The 23,732-nt window shown below is 40.8% G+C and overlaps 1 protein-coding gene and 1 long non-coding RNA gene across 3 annotated transcripts in view; one reads left to right on the top strand and one right to left on the bottom strand.

Moving 5' to 3' along the window:
- Positions 1 to 2,352: 2,352 nt before the first annotated feature.
- LOC140623750 (uncharacterized) lies at positions 2,353 to 4,047 on the bottom strand. Of its 2 annotated transcripts, XR_012023304.1 has the most exons (3): positions 3,470 to 4,047; positions 3,183 to 3,367; positions 2,353 to 2,748 (listed from the first exon to the last, which is right to left on the bottom strand). It is a non-coding gene; the product is annotated as an uncharacterized lncRNA (long non-coding RNA). The 2 variants fall into 2 exon arrangements; XR_012023298.1 differs by having other exon boundaries at positions 3,183 to 4,047.
- Positions 4,048 to 4,194: 147 nt separating this feature from the next.
- LOC140608016 (uncharacterized) overlaps positions 4,195 to 23,732 on the top strand; it is a 66,249-nt gene continuing 46,711 nt past the window's right edge. The window contains 1 exon segment of the mRNA XM_072782827.1: positions 4,195 to 4,828. The gene's annotated coding sequence lies outside the window, so the exon portion shown is untranslated.

Below are 23,732 nucleotides of genomic sequence, written 5' to 3'. Positions count from 1 at the left end.
TTTCCACTAATCTTTTTAATTCTATAATTTCATGGTTGACCCATTCACCTGTTAGTAGGATGCTCTTTAACCTTCACGTGTTTGAATTTCTTCCAAATTTCTTCTTGTGACTGAGTTCTAGTTTCAAAAATTTGTGGTCTGAAATATGCAGGGGACAATCCCAATCTTTTGTTATCAGTTGAGACCTGATTTGTGACCCAGTATGTGGTCTATTCTGGAGAAAGTTCCATGTGCACTTGAGAAGAATGTATATTCAGTTGTGTTCCGATGGAAAGTTCTGTATATATCTGTGAAATCCATCTAGTCCAGTGTATCATTTAAGGCCCTTGTTTCTTTGGTAATGTTGTGCTTAGAAGGTCTGTCATTTGCTGAGAGTGCCATATTGAAGTCTCCTACTATTCGTGTATTATTATCTAAGTATGTCTTAACTTTGGTTATTAATTGATTGATATACTTGGCAGCTCCCACATTAGGGTATAAATATTCATGATTGTTAGGTCTTCTTGTTGGATAGACCCTTTAAGTATGATATAGTGTCCCTCTTCCTCTCTTACTACAGTCTTTGGGATAAACTTTATCTGATATGAGGATTGTTATCCCAGCTTTCTTTTGAGGACCATTTGAATGGTAAGTGGTTCTTCAATCTTTCATTTTCAGGCTAGAGGTGTCCTTAGGTCTAAAATGAGTCTCTTGTAGACAGCTCATAGATGGGTCTTGCTTTTTGTCCAGTCTGAAACCTGTGTCTTTTGATGGGATCATTTAGCCCATTCACGTTCAGAGTTACTATTGAAAGATATGAATTTATACTGTCATTGTAATACCTATTCAGTCCCCATTTTTGTGGATTATTTCTTTGGGCTTCCTCTTTATTTTACAGAGTCCCCCTTAATATTTCTTGCAGAGCCGGTTTGGTGGTCACATATTCTTTCAGTTTCTGCCTATCTTGGAAGCTCTTTATCTCTCCTTCTATTCTGAATGAGAGCCTTGCTGGATAAAGTATTCTTGGCTGCAGGTTCTTCTCATTTAGGACCCTGAGTATATCCTGCCAGCCCTCCCAGGGACAGTCTTAATCAACACTCAGTAGCAAGCTTAACTGTATCTCAGTAGGTATATATCACCCAGACATCCAAACATTTTCTGGTCCCAAATCTTAGTGGTTGTCACTAGGTGGCACTCAATGGCTTTTGCCATTAATTCCAAGCTGCATTACTAAGCATTAGAGCCACTTCCAAAATCATTTCTGAATCCATCACAGTGGGCCAAGGATAGACAAGAGCTTAAGAGACAGTACTTTTTGCAAACCAGAAATATTCTTTCTTAGGTCCTCATTCAAATATGGCTTCCTTTGGCATAGTTTCATGGATATGAGTTAGCAATATCCCTGGATGTAGAACATGCATCTCCCCAATCCAAATAGACCAGTCGAACACTGGCCTTCTTGTTTAGTTCTAAGGGTAGGTAAGGTAAGAATGCCAGTTTCTTTTTAGTCTCATGTGGAACATCATGGGTGGCTTCTGCCCAGAATATTCCTAACAATTTTACCATTTGTGCAAGCCCCTAGATCTTTGCTGCATTTAACAACCAGTCTCTTTTGGTGCCACTAAAGCATTTAGAATAGTTCTATGTAGCTTATTCCTCAGTTTCTGCTATTCTTATGATGTCATCAATATAGCGTATTATTACACTTGGTACCTATATCAAAGTCTAATCCCTCCTAATCAAATTGAGACAGCACACTGGTGAATTCAGGTAACTGGCAATAGAGTAAATGTAAACTAAGGTCCTTCTTACTCAAAGCTCAACTGCAGTTAGCCCTTTTCTTAGATAAGGCTGAGAGAAGAAGCATTTGCACAGTCAATGAGAACCAGTCTCCCTAGGCATGCTGAAATCATTGCGCTGTTGGGATAATGTGAGGGACTGCTAATGCCATGGGTGGCATTGCTTTATTTAAGCTTCAATAGCCTGTTAGTCTCCATGAGCCATCTACTCTTTTCAAGGGTCATAGGGGCTATTGTACAGAGAATTTGTTGGAATCAGTACACCAGTTTCTCACACATCACCGATATAGTCTATATTGCTTCAATCTTCACCGTAATTAATTTGAAGTGGTCCCCAGTGATTCAAGGTCAGGTTTCTCATTGTTCTGTTTTCTAGCTGGTAGGTTGAGTTTAAGTGAAGATAAAGTCCACAATAGTCCCAGGGTGGCTTGTGGCCATTTAGCCTCATCATCTTTCCACATTTCTCCACCATGTTCACATTAGAAACAGACTAGTAGACTGGATTTTACCAGTCTGTTTGTCTGGGACAAACAAGTTGCCACAAAACTCAAGAATGGGGAACAAAGCAGAGGAACACTTTTTAAAAAAGATTTTATTTATTCATTCATGAGAGACACACAGAGAGAGAGGCAGAGACATAGGCAGAGGGAGAAGCAGGCTCTCTGCAGGGAGCCGAATGTGGGACAGGATCCCAGATCCCAGGATCACGCCCTGAGCTGAAGGCAGATGCTTAACTGCTACACCACCCAGGCATCCCAGGAGAGGAACACTTTTTAAGGAGAAAAGAGTTATTTTAGGAAGGCCATGACAAACTCAGTCCAGTGGTGTAAACTGGGAGTTCAAAGTATAGCAGCTTTTCATTGATTGAGCTGTTGCCCAGACTGAGGGATTAGGAAAGCATCTCTTCCTCTGGCTGGAGTAGTAGAGTAGAATCCAAGTGCAAGGGCAAGTCCATGTTTTCCTATTGGGTCTGCAATTGATTAGGATGGGTAGGACTCCATTAGGGCTCTCCCTGCCAAAAGTTCCTAACTCCATTTTAGTAAGGTTTCTCATTATTTTCACAGCATCTAAACAAGCACAGCTTTGGCTGTTGTCTAATGGATGAGATTTCTGCTAGCCAAATAGGTATAACCTTGTCTTAAAGCCCATAGTATATTCCTTTTCAAATTTGTCAGTTTGCTACAGTGGACAGACCCTTTATCACCTCACTCTGTTTGGGGACTTCCAGGAAACACCTTATGTTATTTCACTAATTCCATCAGTTGATGAGTTAGTTGGTAATTGGCCACCCACCCCATCCCAGGTAGTAAATATCTGTGAGCAGTCCTTGGGGGGGGGGGTAACAACTGCAGGTATTGGGGGCACAAAGATGACCCAAAGTGAGAGAAGCCTGTCTATATTCACCTGGTTTGTGTTTGTTTTCACTGTTGGAAGAACTCCTGAGGACTTTCTCATATTCGGCTTCATTTCCTGTCATGCCACCTAACAAGCTCCACACACTTGAGGGTGACACCCATCTCCATTTCTTGTGGGCCAAAATTGTCACTAGGACCCATGGCAGGAATGTGTTCTCCAAACTCTCTTCACACCTGGAAGTGATGAAAAAGGAAGAGGAGAGGAACATAGGAGGAGAAAGAACACAAAAAGGGTAGAGGTGGGAAAAAGAGGAGGAGGAGGGAAGAAGAGCAGACCTGGTGGAGAGTGGCTGGGAAGGCACAGCTGCTAGTGTGCTCGACTGCCAGGACTTTCCCAGTTTTAGCAGGTAATCCTGCTTCTCAGGAACCTGGCCAGGCCAGGGAAAAGCAGGACGGCTGGTTGCCGGAGGGCAGCAATCAGAGGAAAAGCTGTGCCACCAACAGAAACTGGCAGAAGTAACAGCCTGTCATTTCTGAGGCTAGGTTATAAGACTCTGGATTCCCCCTGAGTCTCATTCTTTCTTTCCTGAACCACTGTTGTAAGCAGGTCCACGGAGAGGCTCCCCGCCCCCGACAGATCACTGGAGTCATCATCACATTCCACATTCCATCACTTACAAGACTCTAATCTCCAACTGCTCGCACCAAGAGCTTTTCAATTTAGCCATCCTCAGCTTGTTGAGATCTCTCAGCTTCTAATATAACTGCCCCTCATAACTCTACTCTTTCACCTTAAGTTTAGAAACATTAACTTCTAACAGGCAGGAAGCAGCTCTGCTCCACGGCGATCCAAAAGCCGAGAAACAAGCACAGTTGGAGAGGTCCAACGGACCCACAAACTGCCAGGGGCGGGGCGGGGCGGGGCGACTCGAGGCTCCGCCCCCACACTGGCTCCGCCCCTATCGCGCACTTCCTGCCCAGTCCCAACCGCTCTCCACGTCCCGCCTCTCGCCGGACGCAGCCCCGCCCAAGCCCCGCCCCTATAACCGCTCTTCCACCCGCGCGTGCGCAGTTGCCTGCAGACCCGGAAGTGAATTGAGTTGAGCGAGAAACGCTCGAGCGAGTGAATTTCGGATATTCTGTTTCAGACCCGTGCTTCGCGGCCCCACAGCCTCCAGTCTTCCACACCGGGGTTCTGTGGAGGTTACTACTGCAGTCCTTGCCTTCCCGCCCACCGTGAGTCCCGGCAGCCCCGGGTCGCGGCGTCCGCGTCCGCTTACAGCCCCTCGATTGGTGGAGACCGCCGCTTCGGATGCTTCCCTGTGCTTCCATTGCTCCGTCCAAGATCCAGGAAGGTGGGGGGCCTCTGTTCTGTGCGGCGTTGGGTCAGGGCCACTGCAGCTACAGAACGCATGGGCTTCCCAGCAGGGCAGTAAGCCGTGAAGAAAAGCGGGGAGACCGACTCATGGCTCGTCTCTGTGTCCATGAGCCCCTCGGGGGGCAGCGAGCGGCAGAGGACTGTCTTCTTAACGTGTTGAGATCCTCCCTCTGTGTGTGGTTGTGTCCCAGGAAAGAGGCATAGTTCATTCGAGGCATTGAACAGCCTGTTTTCAGCACTCAAGGTCCATTGTCAAGACTGATCTTATCCGAGAAATAAGCCCAGAGGAAGAGGAGGCAGAAATGACTCGTTCCCAGGTAGAATGCACGGTCTTGGTTGTTTCTTCTCTCTTTCCGGAAATGCTTCTTTTTTTTTTGGACTTCGTAGTGTACTCTCAAGGGATCTCCATAACGTTTGCTCGGACTTTCCCATATCTTCCTCAGTGCCTTTCATCTCCACTTACATTCCATCTCACCGCCACCCAGAGACTCGGAACTTGTGAAGAGGCTCTGCTGGGAGATCATTATGGGGAGGGTTTCGTACTCGGGTGTGAATAAGAAACCGCAAGTGGGTCTTGCGTGTGACCAAGGTTGGCAGAAGGGATTGTTTTAGGCGTTGCGTATGAGTGCACTGTCATTTCCTTGAAGAGCAGCATTTAGAAGAACTGCACATTTTAAGCAAAATAAGTCAGGCAGAGAAAGAAATACCATATGGGGGGGCAGCCCGGGTGGCTCAGCGGTCTCGCGCCGCCTTCAGTCCAGGGCGTGATCCTGGAGACCGGGGATCGAGTCCCACGTCGGGCTCCCTGCATGGAGCCTGCTTCTGCATTTCTTTCTCTGTCTCTCTCTCTCTCTCCTCTCTCTCTCATGAATAAATAAATAAAATCCTTAAAAACAAAAAAAGAAATACCATATGGTTTCCCTCATATGAGGAATTGACGAAATGAGACTTGAACATATGGGAAGGGGGGAGAAAAAACAGAGAGAGGGAAACAAACCTTAAGAGACTCTTAAGGATAGAGAACAAACAGGGCTGGTGGAGGGAGGAAAGGAGGTGGGTGATGGGTTTTAAGGGGGGCACTTGTCCTGTTGAGCACTAGGTGTTATACGTAAATCACTAAATTCTACTCCTGATAACAGTATTACAGTACATGTGAACTAACTAGAATTTAAATACAAATTTGGAAAAGGAAAGGAAAAAAAAAGAACTTCATGTTTACGTGCATGAATGTGCAGGAACAGCTGGAAAATAAGACTGAGAAGGGGTAACCTGTTGTCCCTGATTTTGCGAGGCATTTGAAGCTACACAAGTGAGTCAGCATGTTTCCAGCTCTAGAATGTTACCGATTTGGATTAGGATGGAAAGTTCTGAAACATTTCAATGATAAAGGATGTTTTATTGTATAATTTGGTTATTTTTTAAAGATTTTATTTATTTATTCATGAGAGACACAGAGAGGCAGAAATATAGGCAGAGTTCCAGGGTCCTCGCAGGGAGCCTGAGGCAGGACTCCATCCCGGACCCCAGGATCTCGCCCTGAGCTGAAGGCAGATGCTCAACCACTGAGCCACCCAGGGTTCCCATTGTATAATTTGTTTTAACAGTAAATGCTTTAACATCACTCACAGCATGACCACCCCATGCTCATTCATTCAGGGACTTTTGTGTAGCAGACATTTTAGGTAAAAATGTTTCAGCCATTATATTGAAGCAAAAAACTAGGTCTTTGGCATAATAGTGGCTGGAACCAAATTCCATTTCCACCAATTGTTACTAAAATACTACATTTCTTTTGCTTTAAAGTAGGCTCCACACTCAGCATGGAACCCAGTAGGGGCTTGAACTCAGTGGCCTTGAGATCAAGACCTGAGAGCTGAAATCAAGAGTCAGATGCTTAACCCACTGAGCCCCCCAGGTGCTCCTTCTTTTTTTTTTTTTTTTTTTCAGGTGCTCCTTCTTTTGCTTTATTTATTTGTTTTGTTTTGTTTTTTTAATTCATGTGGGGGTGAGCAGAGACGCAGGCAGAGGGAGGAGCAGGCTTCATGCAGGGAGCCTGACATGAGATTTGATCCTGGGTCTCCAGGATCACGCCCTGGACTGAAGGCCGCACTAAACCGCTGAGCCATCGGGGCTGCCCCCTTCTTTTACTTTAAACATCACATGCTGTATGTATATCTTTGTTTTAAGGTTAAACTCTGAACAGTATTACACATTTTGGACTAAGAAGTAAAACATCTCCTTCTCTGTCATGCCCTCACTCATCACTCACCAGTTTTGTTTTTTTAAAGATTTATTTATTTATTTATGATAGACATAGAGAGAGAGAGGCAGAGACACAGAAGGAGGGAGAAGCAGGCTCCACGCCAGGAGCCGGATGCGGGACTTGATCCTCGGACTCCAGAATCACGCCCTGGGCCAAAGGCAGGAGCCAAACCGCTGAGCCACCCAGGGATCCCCCACTCACCAGTTTTGTAATCACTGTTGCCTGTTCTGTGGAAGATTAGGTGTATGTCTTATAAAAATGCATTTACCTATCATTAGGTGATTTTAGTTAAAAGTTTTCAGTGAATGTTATATTGTGATATTTTATTCTGCACACATATATTGGAGTTGTTTTCATGCTAGTAAACATAGAGATAACTTGTTCTTTTCGATCCTCATTAAAAACATTCTCTGAATGACGACACATGTATTCCACATGGTTCCCAGTGTCCAGGCATCTTGTGCAGTGGTGAATGGAAGGAGCCATGGCCATAATACCCCTTGTGTCAGCCTCAGTTTTAGTGGAAATACTTCTGTTGTTTACTGCCAATCATGCATGATATTTACTGGAATCTTCTTACTTAATAATACCTCTAATTTTTTTCAGCATGATTTTTATCCAGTAATCTTTTTTTTTTTTAATTCATGAGAGACAGAGAGAGAGAGAGAGAGAGAGAGAGGCAGAGACACAGGCAGAGGGAGAAGCAGGCTCCACACAGGGAGCCCGACGCGGGACCTGGTCACAGGTCCCCAGGATCACACCCCGGGCTGCAGGTGGCACTAAACCGCTGCGCCACCAGAGCTGCCTTATCCAGTAATCTCTTAAAAGAGCTAAAGCTTTCCTAATTTTTTTCTATTTTTATCTATTAAATTAATGTAAAACAGTAATAAATTTTACAATCTTCAAGCATTGATTTATTGGATAAACTTACTTTGCTTATGTGTAAATGGACATTTAAATGGACAAAATATTTATATTTACATACACATATTTAATGAAAAACACAAGGTTTTCTATTTTTATTTTTGTATTTTTTTAAACTAGGCTCCTACAGAATAATGTTGACAACAACTTAATTAAAAATAAATACAATTTCCAAATGTCCATTTTACCAAAAATACTGAAATACATATGAACAACAATAAAATGATAGATTTAAAAAGTTCATCCCAAAAATCTGAGAGGACTACTTTTACTGAAAATGTGTATGTGTGCATGGATGTATGCAAGCAGAAACCTACGGTGTGTATAAAAGATGCACTCTTTCATAAATAACTTTTATATTCATTTTAACCTTTGAAAATTGTTCTTATGGGGCGTCTGGGTGGCTCAGGTAAGCAACTGACCTTTGGCTTGGGTCATGATCCCAGGATCCTGGGATTGAGTCCCGTGTTGGGCTTCCTGCTCAGCAGGTAGTCTGCTCACTCCACTCCTGCTCAAGCACGTGTGCACTCTCGCGTGTGTGCTCTCTTTCACATAAATAAATAAAACCTTTAAAGAAAAAAAAGAAAATTGTTCTTGGGAATTTTTCATGGCTTTAAATTTTTTTCTACACTAACTCATTGGTGAATTAATCATGGTAAGAACAGTAATGTACTATGTGTGTGCGTATCTAATGACATTTTCTGCAGGTCCATGTTTTTAGCTTTGAACTTATGTCATGTTTTCTCACTTAGGAAACCCTCTATCAATGTACTTTTAATGCTGTATCTGTTACTTAACTGTGTGATTCTTCAGGTTCAATTCTAAATTCTGAACACCTGGTTCAGGTGCCGGCTCTGCCATTTCTTAGCTGTCTGACCCAAGGCGGGTTTCTAAGAGTCTCTGTGACAGTTGCCTCCTCTATAAGGTGGACACAAATCTCTCTCCAATTTTATTACACAAAATAATACCCATCTGAGTGATGTTTAGCACATCATAAATGTTCAAAACCTTTTTGTCTCTGCCATTATAATCATCATCACATTCTTAGATTTTAAACTTTCCTAAAAGTCACTGTGAACGTTGTAAAGACACCGCTCATAGTGTAGCTCATCAGAGAAATAGTTGGTGTGTAAAATGTACTATCTAGCGCCTCTGTATAGTCCACCTTGTGGTGAATTTTTATTTGTATATTTTGTTGTTCACAAAATTGTGGAATGTACAGTGATGTGGATTTATGTCCTCGGGTTGAGAAGCACAATAACAAAAAATTAGAGATATATGACTTGCTCAAAATTATCTTACACTGTTTTGTCACTACAGTCCAGTCCTTATACATCTCTCCTATAATTTGTGTGAAGATAAGTCTCCCCATGGTCTCTTAGTGAAATGTACTTTTAATTACAGGTCCTGTTGACCTTCAGGGATGTGGCCATAGAATTTTCTCTGGAGGAGTGGCAATGCCTGGACCCTACTCAGAGGGCCTTGTACAGGGATGTAATGTTGGAGAACTATAGGAACCTGGTCTCCCTGGGTGAGGATGATGTCCCTCCAAATGTTGGCATCTGCCCTAGTGAGTTTCTTGGGAGCCCCTGCCTTGCTAGACTGTGACTGAAGCTGTATTGACTCTAAATTGAAAGCTTGAGGTGGCTTCTGGACTTTCATCTCCTCCTCTGTTCAAATGATTTGCCCACTCCTCACTAGATTAGTGTTACTTATACCACCTGTGTCATCACAAAACCTTGTAGCAAAATTTTAAGATACTGGATTCCCTGGTTTTACTCCCATGCTTTTGAGTCCGTAATTCTCAGAAGAGAAGTAGATGTCCATGTATGTAAAAGATTTGTTAAGCCAGTCAGTGGATGATATTAGTGTAGACCCATCTGTAACATCTCTCCCCAGCTGAACAAAGGCCTAGGATTATATTCTGGAAAAGTCCCAACACATAACTTTCCTTAAGCAGAAATCTCTCTGACCTGAATATTATCTCCATTTTAGGGCAAGGATCAGGGCCCAGGGCTGTGGAGGGCAAATTGAAAATAGTAGGTGGGACTATATCAAAGATGTGAACACTGGTAACAGCTGAGATGGTCAGAGATGAAACTCCTTTGTCAAATATTGCTTGGGAAACTCTCCAAAGAGGAGAGGTCTGTGGGAAAAGAAAAGTACCTGTGAGCACTCAAAAGAAATCTCCCCCATTACTCTGCTCTGCAGACATGCAGAAACATATCCTCCAACCCCCGAGTGGCATTCCAGCTGATGCAGAGACAAAGGCAGTCTTTATCATGACCTGCAACACTATTATCTGGCTGCTCTGACCTTTTTGGTGCCTTGGCTTTGAGAGGAATGAGAGGGCTGTTTCATAGCGGTCCTCTTTCCCTCTGGTCTCTCCTTTCATACTTGATTCCATGTTTCCAACTGATCCATCAGTTCTTCCATAGTCCTGACTCCAGGACCTCTGCTGATTTTCTCCTCAGTTCCTGTGTTTGGGAGACCTTCTTAGGAGATAGGAAGGCATTGGGTGCTCCTCTATTGCATTTGGGGCCTGAAGGTTGCATGTGACTGTCTCGAGGCCTCATAGCCATTTTGTCATGCCTGCTTTTGCCACATATGGAGTATAACGAGGCAATGGGTGGATCTTCTGAGACTATTAGTCAGCAGTACTATACAGACAATGGACAGAGAGATTGTCTCTTTGAAACCCAGTTCTACATGGGAAACATGTCTTAGTTTTCTCAAAGACCGTGAAAAATCTTAACCACCTTGCTTTACTTCTTTTATATTACATTATTCTCCTTCCTGCACTCTGCCTAGGCTAGGGATGCAGACAAAACTTGGCTCTTCCAGATTTTGTATTTTCCTAAGTTTTTGCAATTTTGCTTGTGAAACATGTTTTCCTAGGGTCTGAGATATCCTTTTTCTGCTGCGATAACCCACTTCTAGAAGATAGAAAACTTCTGGTAGACTAACCCATGGAGAGGGTTTATTAGGTAAACCGCTGAACTACCCAGGGATCCCCCTAGGTTTTTTGAACAAAATTTTTGAAGAACACTTTGATTAATGCATTACAGTGCTGTCCTGCTATTTAACAGATGTGCCCATTTAAGCCACTGAGTAGAGCAGTCATCAAGTCCTAGGGATGCGGAAATAGAAGGTATCAGGAGATTCTGACTGATAAGTGATTGATAAGTAGTTATCTTTTTGCTCTTTGTGGGGTGTCACAGTGTCTCCCAAGGGTACTGTGGCAATGTTGATCAACTATCTAATGATCATTGCCTTTGAGCTAGCAATCAAAGATATATGAACTTATGCCAAGGAGAACATTGTCACAACCGTTTATCTCTGAGGCTTTGACCAAACTATGGTTCATGCCAAACTGTTCCACTGCATGCAACACTGTTCAGTTTCCTATAAACAAATATAACTGTGATGCGTCTTGAGGGAACTTATGAAGTTAAATGAAGCCTTCTTTTTTTTTTTAATTCCATGGTAGCTAACATATAGTGTTACATTAGTTTCAGGTATACAATATTATGCCTTTATTTAAAATTCTAATTTATGTTTAAGCCACTGTAATTTTCATCATGTACATTTCTGTGACTAAACATGAACTTTAAAAAATTTAATCATTAATTACATATTTTTATGAGACTCAGAATATATAATTTGGTGTTGAATCTTTTTTTTTTAACTTTTTAAAATTTATTTATAATAGTCACAGAGAGAGAGAGAGAGAGAGAGAGAGAAAGGCAGAGACACAGGCAGAGGGAGAAGCAGGCTCCATGCACCGGGAACCCGATGTGGGATTCGATCCCGGGTCTCCAGGATCGCGCCCTGGGCCAAAGGCAGGCACCAAACCGCTGCGCCACCCAGGGATCCCTTGGTGTTGAATCTAATAAACCATTGCTTAACCCAAAGTTAGGAAGATTTATACCTGTTTTATTCCAAGTATTTTATAGTTGTAATTCTTGCTTTAAGTTCTTTGATCTTGTTTTGAATTGACTTAATTTAAAACCTATTTCTTAGGATTATGGATTTTTCTTTAAAGATTAAAAAAAATTAAAGAGAGAGCATGCATGTAAGTGAGGAAAGAAACAGAGCGGAAAGAAGAATCTCCCTGAGACTTGGCAATAAGTGCAGAGACCCACAGAAGGCTCCATCTCATGACACTGAGATCATGACCTGAACCGAAATCAAGAGTTAGATGCTTAACTGAGCCACCCAGGTATTCCAAATGGACTTTTTCGTTCCACCCAGGTATTCCAAATGGACTTTCCCCCCATATATATATATATTTTTTTTTATTGAAGTTTGATTTGCCAACATATACTATAACACCCAGTGCTCATCCCATCAAGTGCCCCCCTCAGTGCCCATCACCCAGACATCCCATCCCCTGCCCACCTCCCTTTCTACCACCCCTTGTTCGTTTCCCAGAGTTAGAAGTCTCTCAGTTTGTTCAACCTCTTAATTTTTCCCTCTCATTTTCCCTCCTTTCCTATAAACCCTGTCACTATTATATTCCACATGAGTGAAACCATACAATGATTGTTCTCCAGTTGACTTACTTCACTCACATAATACCCTCCAGATCCAAACCTGTCGAAGCAAATGGTGAGTATTCATCATTTCTAATGGCTGAGTAATATTCCATTGTGTGTGTGTACCATTTCTTCTTTATTCATTCATCTTTCGATGGACACCGAGGCTCCTTCCACAGTTTGGCTATTGTGGACATTGCTGCTATAAACATTGGGGTGCAGGTGTCTCGCTTTTCAATGCATCTGTATCTTTAGGGTAAATCCCCAGTAGTGCAACTGCTGGGTCATAGGGTAGCTCTATTTTTAACTCTAAGGAACCTCCGCACTGTCTTCGAAAGTGGCTATACCAGTTCATGTTCCCACCAACAGTGCAAGAGGGTTCCCCTTTCTCCACATCGTCTCCAACATTTCTTGTTTCCTATCTTGTAATTTTCACTGGGGTGAGGTGGTATCTCATTGTGGTTTTGATTTGTATTTCCCTGATGGCAAGTGATGCGGAGCATTTTCTAATGTGCTTCTGGTCATGTGTAGGTCTTCTTTGGTGAAATTTCTGTTCATGTCTTCTGCCCATTTCACAATTGGATTGTTTGTTTCTTTGCTGTTGAGTTTATTAAGTTCGTTATAGATCTTGGATACTAGCCTTTTATCTGATAGGTAATTTGCAAATATCTTCTCCCATTCTGTAGGTTGACTTTTAGTTTTGTTGACTGTTTCTTTGGCTGTGCAGAAGCTTTTTATCTTGATTAAGTCCCAGTAGTATTTTTGCTTTTGTTTCCCTTGACTTCATAGATGTATCTTGCAAGAAATTGCTATGGCCAAGTTCAAAAAGGGTGCTGCCTGTGTTCTCCTCTAGGATTTTGATGGATTCTTGTCTCACATTTAGATCTTTCAACCATTTTGAGTTTATCGTTGTGTGTGGTATAAGAGAATGGTCTAGTTTCGTTCTTCGGCATGTGGCTGTCCAATTTTTCCAGCACCATTTATTGAAGAGACAGTCCTTTATCCAGTGGATAGTCTTTCCTGCTTTGTTGAATATTAGCTGACCATAAAGTTGAGGGCTCATTTCTTGGTTCTCTATTCTGTTCCATTGATCTATGTGTCTGTTTTTGTGCCAGTACCACACCGTCTTGATGATCACAGCTTTGTAGTATAACTTGAAATCGGCATTGTGATGCCCCCAGCTCTGGTTTTCTTTTTCAATATTCCCTTGGCTATTTGGGGGTCTTTTCTGATTCCAGACAAATCTTAAGATTATTTGTTCCAACTCTGAAGAAAGTCCATGGTATTTTGATAGGGATTGGAAATTGAATGTGTAAATTGCCCTGGGTAGCATTGACATTTTCACAATATTAATTGTTCCAATCCATGAGCATGGAATATTTTTCCATCTCTTTGTGTCTTCCTCCATTTCTTTCAGAAGTGTTCTGTAGTTTGTAGGGTATAGAACCTTTCCTCTTTGGTTAGTTTTAGTCCTAGGTATCTTACGCCTTCTGATGCAATTGTAAGTGGCACTGACTCTTAATTTCTCTTTCTTTAGTCTCATGGTTGGTGTATAGAAATGCCACTGATTTCTGAGCATTGATTTTGTATCCTGCCACGTTGCCGAATTTCTGTATGACTTCTAGCAATTTTGCGGTACAGTCTTTGGGTTTTCTCTGTACAGTATCATGTCATCTGTGAAGAGGGAGAGTTTGGCTTCTTCTTTGCCAATTTGAATGCCTTTTATTTATTTTTGTTGCCTGAATTGCTGAGGTTAGGACTTCTAGTACTATGTTGAATAGCAGTGGTGAGAGTGCACATCCTGTCGTGTTCCTGATCTTAGGGGAAAGGCTCTCAGTTTTCCCCATTGAGAATGATATTTGCTGTGGGCTTTTCATAGATGGCTTTTAAGATGTTCCCTCTAAAAAGAAAAAAAAAAAAAAAAAAAGATGTTCCCTCTATCCCTACACTCTGAAGAGTTTTGATCAGGAATGGATGCTGTATTTTGTCAAATGCTTTCTCTGCATCTATTGAGAGGATCATATGGTTCTTGTTTTTTTCTCTTGTTGATGTGATCTATCCTGTTGATTGTTTTACGGTGTTGAACCAGCCTTGTATCCCGGGGATAAATTGCACTTGGTCATGGTGAATAATCTTCTTAATGTAATAATGGGCCCTATGGGCTAGTATCTTGTTGAGAATTTTTGTATCTGTGTTCATCAGGGATATTGATCTATAATTCTCCTTTTTGGTGGGGTCTTTGTCTGGTTTTGAAATCAAGGTAATCCTGGCCTCATAAAACAAGTTTGGAAGTATTCTGTCCCTTTGTATCCTTCGGAACTGCTTTAGTAGAATAGGTATTATTTCTTCTCTAAACGTTTGATAGAATTTCCATAAGAAACCATCTGGCCCTGGACTTTTGTGTCTTGGGAGGTTTTTGATGACTCACTGGTTATTGGCCTGTTCAGGTTTTCTATTTCTCCCTGTTCCAGGTTTGGTAATTTGTGGTTTTCCAGAAATGCATCCATTTCTTCTAGATTGCCTAATTGGTTATATATAGCTGCTCATAATCGTTTTCAAAATTGTTTGTATTTCCTTGGTATTAGTTGTGATCTCTCCTCTTTCATTCATGATTTTATTAATTTGAGTCTTTTTTCTTTTTAATAAGGCTGGCTAATGGTTTATCTATCTTATTAATTCTTTCAAAGAACCAACTCCTGGTTTTGTTGATCTGTTCTAAAGTTCTTCTGGTCTCTATCTCATTGAGTTCTGCTCGAATCTTTATTATTTCTCTTCTTCTGCTGGGTGTAGATTTTATTTGCTGTTCTTTCTCCAGTTTTTTTAGGTGCGAGCTTAGCTTATGTATTTGAGTTTTTTCCAATTTTTTGAGGAAAGTTTGTATTGCGATGTATTTCCTTCCTAGGACTGCTTTTTCTGTATCCCAAAGATTTTGAACAGTTGTATCTTCATTTTCATTAGTTTCCATGAATCTTTTTAACTCTTCTTTAATTTCCTGTTTGACCCATTCATCTTTCAGTAGGATGCTCTTTAACCTCCACGTGTTTGAGTTTCTTCCAAATTTCTTCTTGTGACTGAGTTCAAGTTTCAAAGCTTTGTGGTCTGAAAATATGCAGGGGAGAATCCCAATCTTTTGGTATCAGCTGAGACCTGATTTGTGACCCAGTATGTGGTGTCTTCTGGAGAAAGTTTCAGGTGCCCTTGAGAAGAATGTGTATTCAGTTGTGTTCAGATATATATAATCTGTGAAATCCATCTGGTCCAGTGTATCATTTAAGGCCCTTGTTTCTTTGGTGATGTTGTGCTTAGAATATCTGTCATCTGCTGAGACTGCCATGTTGAAATCTCCTACTCACAGTGTATTATTTAAGTATGTCTTTACTTTGCTTATTAATTGATTGATATACTTGGCAGCTACCACATTAGGGCATAAATATTCATGATTGTTAGGTCTTCTTGTTGGATAGACCCTTTGAGTATGATATAGTGTCCCTCTTCCTCTCTTACTACAGTCTTTGGGATAAAGTTTAATTTTTCTGATATGAGGATTGTTACCCCAGGTTTCTTTTGAGGACCATTTGAATGGTAAATGGTTCTCTAACCTTTCATTTTCAGGCTAGCAGTGTCCTTAGGTCTAAAATGAGCCTCTTGCAGACAGCAGATAGATGGGTCTTGCTTTTTAATCCAGTCTGAAACCCTGAGTCTTTTGATAGGATCAGTTAGCCCATTCATGTTCAGAGTAGCTGTTGAAAGATATGAATTTAGTGTCATCGTAATACCTATTTAGTCCCTCTTTTTTGTGGATTATTTCTTTGGACTTCCTCTCTCCTTTAGAGGGTACCCCTTAATATTTCTTGCAGAGCCAGTTTGGTGGTCACATATTCTTTCGGTTTCTGCCTATCTTGGAAGCTCTTTATCTCTCCTATTCTGAATGAGAGCCTTGCTGGATAAAGTATTCTTGGCTGCATGTTCTTCTCATTTAGGACCCTGAATATATCCTGCCAGCCTTTTCTGGCCTGCCATGTCTCTGTGGAGAGGTCTGCTGTTAATCTGATATTTATCCCTATATATATATAAGTTAAGAATCTCTTGTCTCTTCTTGCTTTAAGAATTTTCTCTTTATCTCTGGAATTTGCACGTTTCACTATTAAATGTTGATGTATTGAAAGGTTTTGATTTTGGTGGGGGACCTCTCTATCTCCTGGATCTGAATGTCTATTTTCTTCCCCAAATTAGGGTAGTTCTCAGCTATGATTTGTTCGAATACTCTTTCTGGCCCTCTGCCCCTCTCGGCATTTTCTGGAACCCCAATTATATGTAGATTCTTCCTTCTCAGGCTATCATTTATTTCTCTTAGCCTTTCCTCGTGGTCTCTTCTTTTTCTCTTCTTTTCATCAGCTTCCTTCCTTACCATCAACGTGTCTTCTATGTTGCTCACTCTTTTTTCTGCCTCATTAATCCAAGCTGTTAGGACATGCATTTGGGATTGCATCTCATTTAACTGATTTTTTTTAAAGATTTCATTTATTTATTCATGATAGACACAGAGAGAGAGAGAGAGAGAGAGAGGCAGAGACACAGACACAGGCAGAAAGAGAAGCAGGCTCCATGGAGGGAGCCTGTTGTGGGACTCGATCCCGGGACTCCAGTATCACGCTGTGGGCCAAAGGCAGGTGCTAAACCCCAGGGATCCCCATTTAACTGATTTTTAATTTCGGGATCCCCATTTAACTGATTTTTAATTTTGGCCTGATTAGATCTAAATTCTGCAGTAACAAAGTCTTAGAGTCCTTTATGCTTTTTTCCAGGGCCACCAGTAGCTTTATAATTGTGCTTCTGAATTGGCTTTCTGACATTGAATTGTAATCTGTATTCTGTAACTCTGTGGCAGAGGGTACTGTTTTCACTTCTTTCTTTTGTGGTGAATTCTTCCATCTAGTCATTTTGCTCAGTGTAGTGTGGTAGTATGAACAGGCTGACTCCAGAATATCAACCAGGGCCTAAGTAAATTTCACCCTAGATGATTCTGATGAGGTCAGAGACCAGAAAATGAACACAAAGATCAGAACAAAATAAAAGGACCACAAAAGTGAAAAACAAATTGTAAAACAAAGTAGTAAAAAAATAAAAGGCAAAAATCCCAAAGAAGAAAAAAAGAAAAAGAAAAAAAGAGGAAAGAGAAAAAAGGAAAAAAAAAAAAAAAAAGGGAGGGGTGGACTCAGAGATAGTGGTGGTGAAGAAGTATAGTGGAGGAGAATGTAGTCTACCTGAGGGGCCCTAGAGGGTGATCCTCTTGGTTCTGAGTGTTTTACTTTCTGTTGTTAGAATATTCTTAATCCCAAGTTTATATAAACCAGCAATACTTGCAGAAAGCCCCAACATTGACCACCAAGACATAAATGAGATAAAAGACGGGCAGAATGGAAATGAAGAGAGAATATAATCTCACAGAATGAACCAGCACTGTATACCACTTGCTTCTGGGTGCATGCTGGTCATGTTTTAGAAGGTATTAACTTCTGCCATTGTAGAACAAAACGAGGCAGAGAAAACAACACCAAACAAAAACCCATATTTTGTATATCTCCCAAAATTAAATTACGTTGAAGGGAATCCAGAAGTGAAAAATATATATCTAAGACATGTAATGTAGAAATATGAAAGTCAAAAAGGAAGAAAGTTAAAAATGAAGATCTAGTAAAATATTATAGTTACGGTGGGAAAAGAGAAAAAATATTGGAAATTTTTAGGCTGATATAAAAATGAGTTGTAATGGAAAAAAGGGGAAAAAATTTTTTTTAAAAAGGGGGGTGGGAGCCTCTCTAGTTCTATATACTATTTCCCTCAGTCCTGGAGCTTTCCAGGGCTGCTTGGTCAAGAACTTGTTCTTCCCCTGTTCTTCTAGCTGTTCTTCCTGCTGTGCTGATTCTCAAGTGTGTGTGCCTGGTCAGAGATGCCCCGCCCCCTGCTGGGTGCTAGCCTGTGTGAGCTGTTTATCCTGTGAGGCCTTTGTTCCCTGGTGGCCCCACCTCTCCCAGGCATTCGGTGAAACGAGGAGGAAAAAACAATGGCAGTGGCCAGATTTCCAGCTCTGGAGTCAGCTCCCGACTAGTAACTAATATAGTCTCCCAGTTTGCACTGGCCTAGATTCTCCCGGGGCTGGCACAGGTGCACTGATCTGCACAGTTTGCAGGGCACCCAGCAGCAGGAGAGTTCTCACTGTCCTGTGCCCTCCCCGCTTCCGCCTGTCTCAGGGGGAATGCAGGATCGCCAACTTTGCTTGGCTGCCATGGGATCCGGGGACCTGTGCAGCTAGAACTGTGCTCCCTGGGGCCACGGCTCTGGAAGGCAACAGGGCACAGCCAACTCCGTCTGGAGCCAGCCTGCCTAAACCCCTGGCTTCTCCCAAATGCCCTGAGGGCTGCAGCACTCCAGTCCTTTACCGAGATTGGTCCATAGTTTGCAGTGCAATTTCCCCTGTGCGCACTTCCTCTATTAGTAACTCGGAGAATCTGGAGGCTTCGCTGCCCCCCTGTGATTCGGTCCTATTTCCCTGCTAAGCACCTTTTCATCCTGAAAAAAATCTGGCTCGGATTTTTCTTTAAGATTGATTGATTGATTGATTGATTCATGATAGAGAAAGAGAGGCAGAGACACAGGCAGAGGGAGAGGCAGGCTCCATGCCGGGAGCCCGACACCAGACTCGATCTCAGGACCCCAGGATCGTGCCCTGGGCCAAAGGCAGGCGCTAAACCGCTGAGCCGCCCAGGGACCCCCTGGCTCGGATTTTTAAAGTTTCCACTTTTCCAGGGCTGGGCTATCCTGTCCCGGAGGCTTTCGCCTCTCCTCTTTAGCCCGGCTCCTTGCGGGGCCCCTCCCCCACTTTATTCTTCATTTTTTCTGCCTTCCTACCTTGCTAGAAGTGAAAACTGCTTTCTGTTCAGGCTCTTCTCTCTTCAAATCTCAGGTCGAATTCGTAGGTGTTCAGGGTGTTTTGGAAGTTATGTAGGTAAGTGGTGGGACCAGGTGAGTTGAGGACTCCTACTTTTCTGCCATCTTGCCCCACCCCCCCCGACTTTTGTATACAGTGTTAGCTAGGGGTCCAACTTCATTCTTTTCCATGTAAATATCCAGTTGTCCTATCTATTCAATATTTAATCATCAGAGTTCCTTTACTAGACTTTAAAATATCAAAATTGCTCTTTCATTGAGAAGAAATTATAGGATCAGTGGGCCATGGAACCAATGTAGTCTTCTTGGTTCAGATGTTTAGACTTTGAATCTGTAGAAATAATAATATTCTGAGGGATTGTAACATCTGTGTTTGGTCAGGAAAACATATACATATACTTATTTGAGAATAAGAATTACCATATAAATTAAGTCAACAGTTTAGAAGAAATTTGAGCAGTGAAATGTTTGAAAGACTGATGGGTCATAGAGTTAGTCACAACTACATCCTAAAGCCCATAGTGGGTGGAGTAGCCAAAGATCATACATATGTCTGAGAAATTACTGTGTCTGGTTGCCTTAAATATGTAATTTTAGAGCTTGTGGGGAAGTCTGCAAAGTCTTTATCTGGTCACTTATTTCTCCTGATATTAACAATTTTTTTCTTTTTTTTTTATTGGAGTTCAATTTGCCAACATATAACACCCAATGCTCATCCCACCAAGTGCCCCCCTCATTGCCCATCACCCAGTCACCCCAACCCCCCACCCACTTCCCCTTCCACTACCAGAGTTAGGTGTCTCATATATTAACAGTTTCTACTTACTTTTGCCTTCCACATTCCATATAAGTTTTTCTCATTGGCATACTTCAGTAAAAATCATACAGCATTTAAAAGCAAAAGTATGGACTACAGCAGACTAGGACAGGGCCCAATGGGATAAGCAATAAAAAAACCAAAAGTATGGGGAAAGGCTGAAAAAAAAAATTTGTGTAGGATAAAGCCCACATACACTGGACAATAAAGTACCTGAGAAAACCATAAGCTATTTCCTCTGGTGCTGCACAAATAGAAAGTGAAGACAAAGGCAGAGTGCTAATGGCCTGGCTAAGAGTTGGAGTGTCACAACTAAGAGCAAACCTACCAACAATGGGAGAATAATCTATTTTCTTTTCCTCTTCCTTTTCCTTTCCTCTTTTTCTTTTAGCTCTAGACATTTAGTGAAATCTTTGTCAAATCACAATATGATAACTAAGCTAATGGAAGAGACTACATTTATCACACGGATAATGGATACAGCCTTTACAAAATTAGTTTGGAAAGGTCACTAAACAAATTAGAACTCACAACAAGCAGCAAAAACAAACCCTCAAGAAGGAGAATCTGATTTCCAGAGTTCCACATTATAATACTTTAAATGCAAGTTTTCAACAAGATTATGAGGAATGAAAGAAGCAAAAGTATGGCTGAATCACAAAAAAAAAAAAAAAGAAGAAGAAGAAATTAAGAGAAACTGTTTTGAGAATGCTCAGACATTATACTTTAAGCTGAAATGAAAGAATGCTAATTAGTTAGAAAACACACTGGTGGGATCCCTGGGTGGCGCAGCGGTTTGGCGCCTGCCTTTGGCCCAGGGCGCGATCCTGGAGACCCGGGATCAAATCCCACATCGGGCTCCCGGTGCAGGGAGCCTGCTTCTCCCTCTGCCTATGTCTCTGCCTCTCTCTCTTTCTCTCTCTGTGACTATCATAAATAAATAAAGATTAAAAAAATTAAAAAAAAAAACACACTGGTAAAGTATATCGTTAAATTCAGAATACTGTAATATAGTGGTGTGTTAACCACTGAGATCAAATGTAAAAGTGAAAGGTCAGGGTAATAAAAATAAATATACAATATTTGCTAAAGCACATACAATGTAAAAAGAGCTAATGATATCAAAAACTAAATGTGAGAGGAATAAAGAATAAAGTTCTATTTTTAAAAAATATTTCAAATAATATCTACACCCAATGTGGGCCTTGAACTCAGAACCAAGATTAAGAGTTGCACAGTTTATTGACTGAGACAGCCAGGTGCCCCAAAGAGTAAAGTTTTTATATGCAATCAAATTTAAGTTGTTGTCAGCATAAAATAGACCTTAATCTATGAGATGGTTTATGTAAGCCTTGTGATAGCAACAATGTAAAAACTTACAATGCACAAAAAAAGAAGGGAATTAAGGCATACCACTATAGGATATTATCAATTCCAAATGGAAGTCAGAGGGAAGAAGAAACGAATAAGGGAACTACAAAACAGCCAGAAAAGCAATTGATAAAATGGCATTAGTAAGTCTACCTATCAATAATATTAGTCTGAATGTAAGTGAATGAATTATTCAATCAAAGAAAGAGTGGACAGCTTAAAAAGAAAGACTCTAGTAAATGCTGCTTACAAAAGAGTTAAGATTTAAGAATACACATAGTCTCAAAGTTAAGGGTTGGGAAAAGATACTCCATGAAAATGGAAACCAAAAGAGAGCAGGAGTCCCTATAATTATATCAGACACAATAAACTTCAATTCCAAAGATATAACAAGACAAGGTCATTATATAATAACAAAGGGATTCATTAATCATGAGGATATAACAATTGTAAGTAAACATATATATACACCCAACATTGGAGCACCTAAATATATCAAGCAGATACAGATCTAAAGGCAATAATAAATAGCAATAAATGTAGGGAACTTCAATATCCTATTTGCAACAATGGATAGGATATCCAGAGAGAAAATCAACACAAAATCATTAGACTTGAGCTATTCTTCAGATCAAAAAGACCTAAGACATATACAGATTATTCCATCCAACAGAACCAGAATATGCATTCTTCTCAAGTGCACACAAAACATTACCCAGGATAGTTCCTATGTTAGGTCTAAAAAAGGCATCTTAGTAAATATAAGAGTGAAATCATACCAGTTCTATTTTCTGAACACAATGGTATAAAAAGATAACAGGATTTAAAAAGGGAAAGTTCACAAATATGTGGAAATTAACACACTACTCAACTGATAAGTCAAAGAATAAATCAAAAGAGAAACAATATTCTGAAACAAATGAAAATAGAAACATACCATGCCTAAACTTATGGGATGGATCAGGAGAAATTCTAAGAGGAATGTTGATAATACCTACATTAAGGGAAAAAAATTCAATCTAGCTTTAGGCACAAGAAAAAGAAGAAAAAATTAACCCAAGTTAGCAAAAGGAAAGAACTAACAAAGATCAGACAGAAATAGACAAGAAAAAAAATAATAGATCAAGTAAACTAAAGACTAATACTTTAGTTTTACATTCCAGTTAGTTAACATACAGTGCTATATTTGTTTCAGATGTACAATATAGTGTTTCAACACTTTTGTACATCATGCTGTGCTCACCATAGGGCACTCTATTTTTAACTTTTTGAGGAACGTCCATATTGTTTTCCACAGTGGCTGTACCAGTTTGCATTCCCACCAACAGTAGTGCACTAGGGTCCCTTTTTCTCTGACTCCTTGCCAACACCTGTTGTTTTTTGTGTTGTTGATTTTAGCCATTCTCACAGGTGTGAGGTAATACCTCATGGTTGTTTTGAAGTGGTGATGAGCATCTTTTCATGAGTTTTGGGCATCTGGATATCTTTAAAGAAATGTGTATTCATGTCTTCTGCTCATTTTTAAATTGGATTAGTTGCTTTTTGGGTGTTGAGTTTTATAACTTCGTTATATATATTTTGGATACTAGCAAATATCCAGGTATGTCACTTGCAAATATCTTCTCCCATTCTGTAGGGTGCCTTTTAGTTTTGTTAACTGTTTTGTTTTCTGTGCAGAAGCTTTTTATTTTGATGAAGTCCCACTTGTTTTTTTTTTTCCTTTTGTTTCCCTTGCCTCAGCAGACACATCTAGGAAAAAGTTGCTATGGCCAATGTGAAAGACGTTACGGCCTGTGTTCTATTTGAGGATTTTTATAGTTTCAGGTCTCATATTTAGTGGCCACATAATTGTGGGTTTATTTCTGGGCTTTCTATTCTCTTGCCTTGGTCTATGTGAATATTTTTGTGCCAATACCATATTGTTTTGATTACTACAGCTTGGTAATATAACTTGAAGTCCAGAATTGTGATGACTCCGGCTCTGCTTTTCTTTTTCAAGATTGTTTTGGCAGGGCACCAGGCTGGCTCAGTCAGTTAAGTGTCTACCTTCAGCTCAGGTATTGATCCTAGGATGAAGCCCCACAATGGGCTCTTTGCTCAGCAGGGAGCCTGGATCTCCCTCTCCTTCTGTCTGCTGTTCCACCTGCTTGTGCGCGCTCTCTCCCTCTCTCTCTGTCAAATAAATAAATAAAATCTTTTAAAAAAAGATTACTTTGACTATTCAGGGTCTTTTGCAGTTCCAGGCAAATTTTAGAACTGTTTGCTCTAGTTATGTGAAAAACACTACAGGTATTTTGATAAGGATTGCATTAAATGTGTAGATTGCTTTGGGTAGTATATACATTTTAACAATATTTGTT

This window comes from Canis lupus, chromosome 1 (assembly GCF_048164855.1).
Source record: "Canis lupus baileyi chromosome 1, mCanLup2.hap1, whole genome shotgun sequence".
Taxonomy (NCBI): domain Eukaryota; kingdom Metazoa; phylum Chordata; class Mammalia; order Carnivora; family Canidae; genus Canis; species Canis lupus.
The sequence above is the reverse complement of the archived record's forward strand: the minus strand, read 5'-3'. Positions and strand labels throughout refer to the sequence as shown.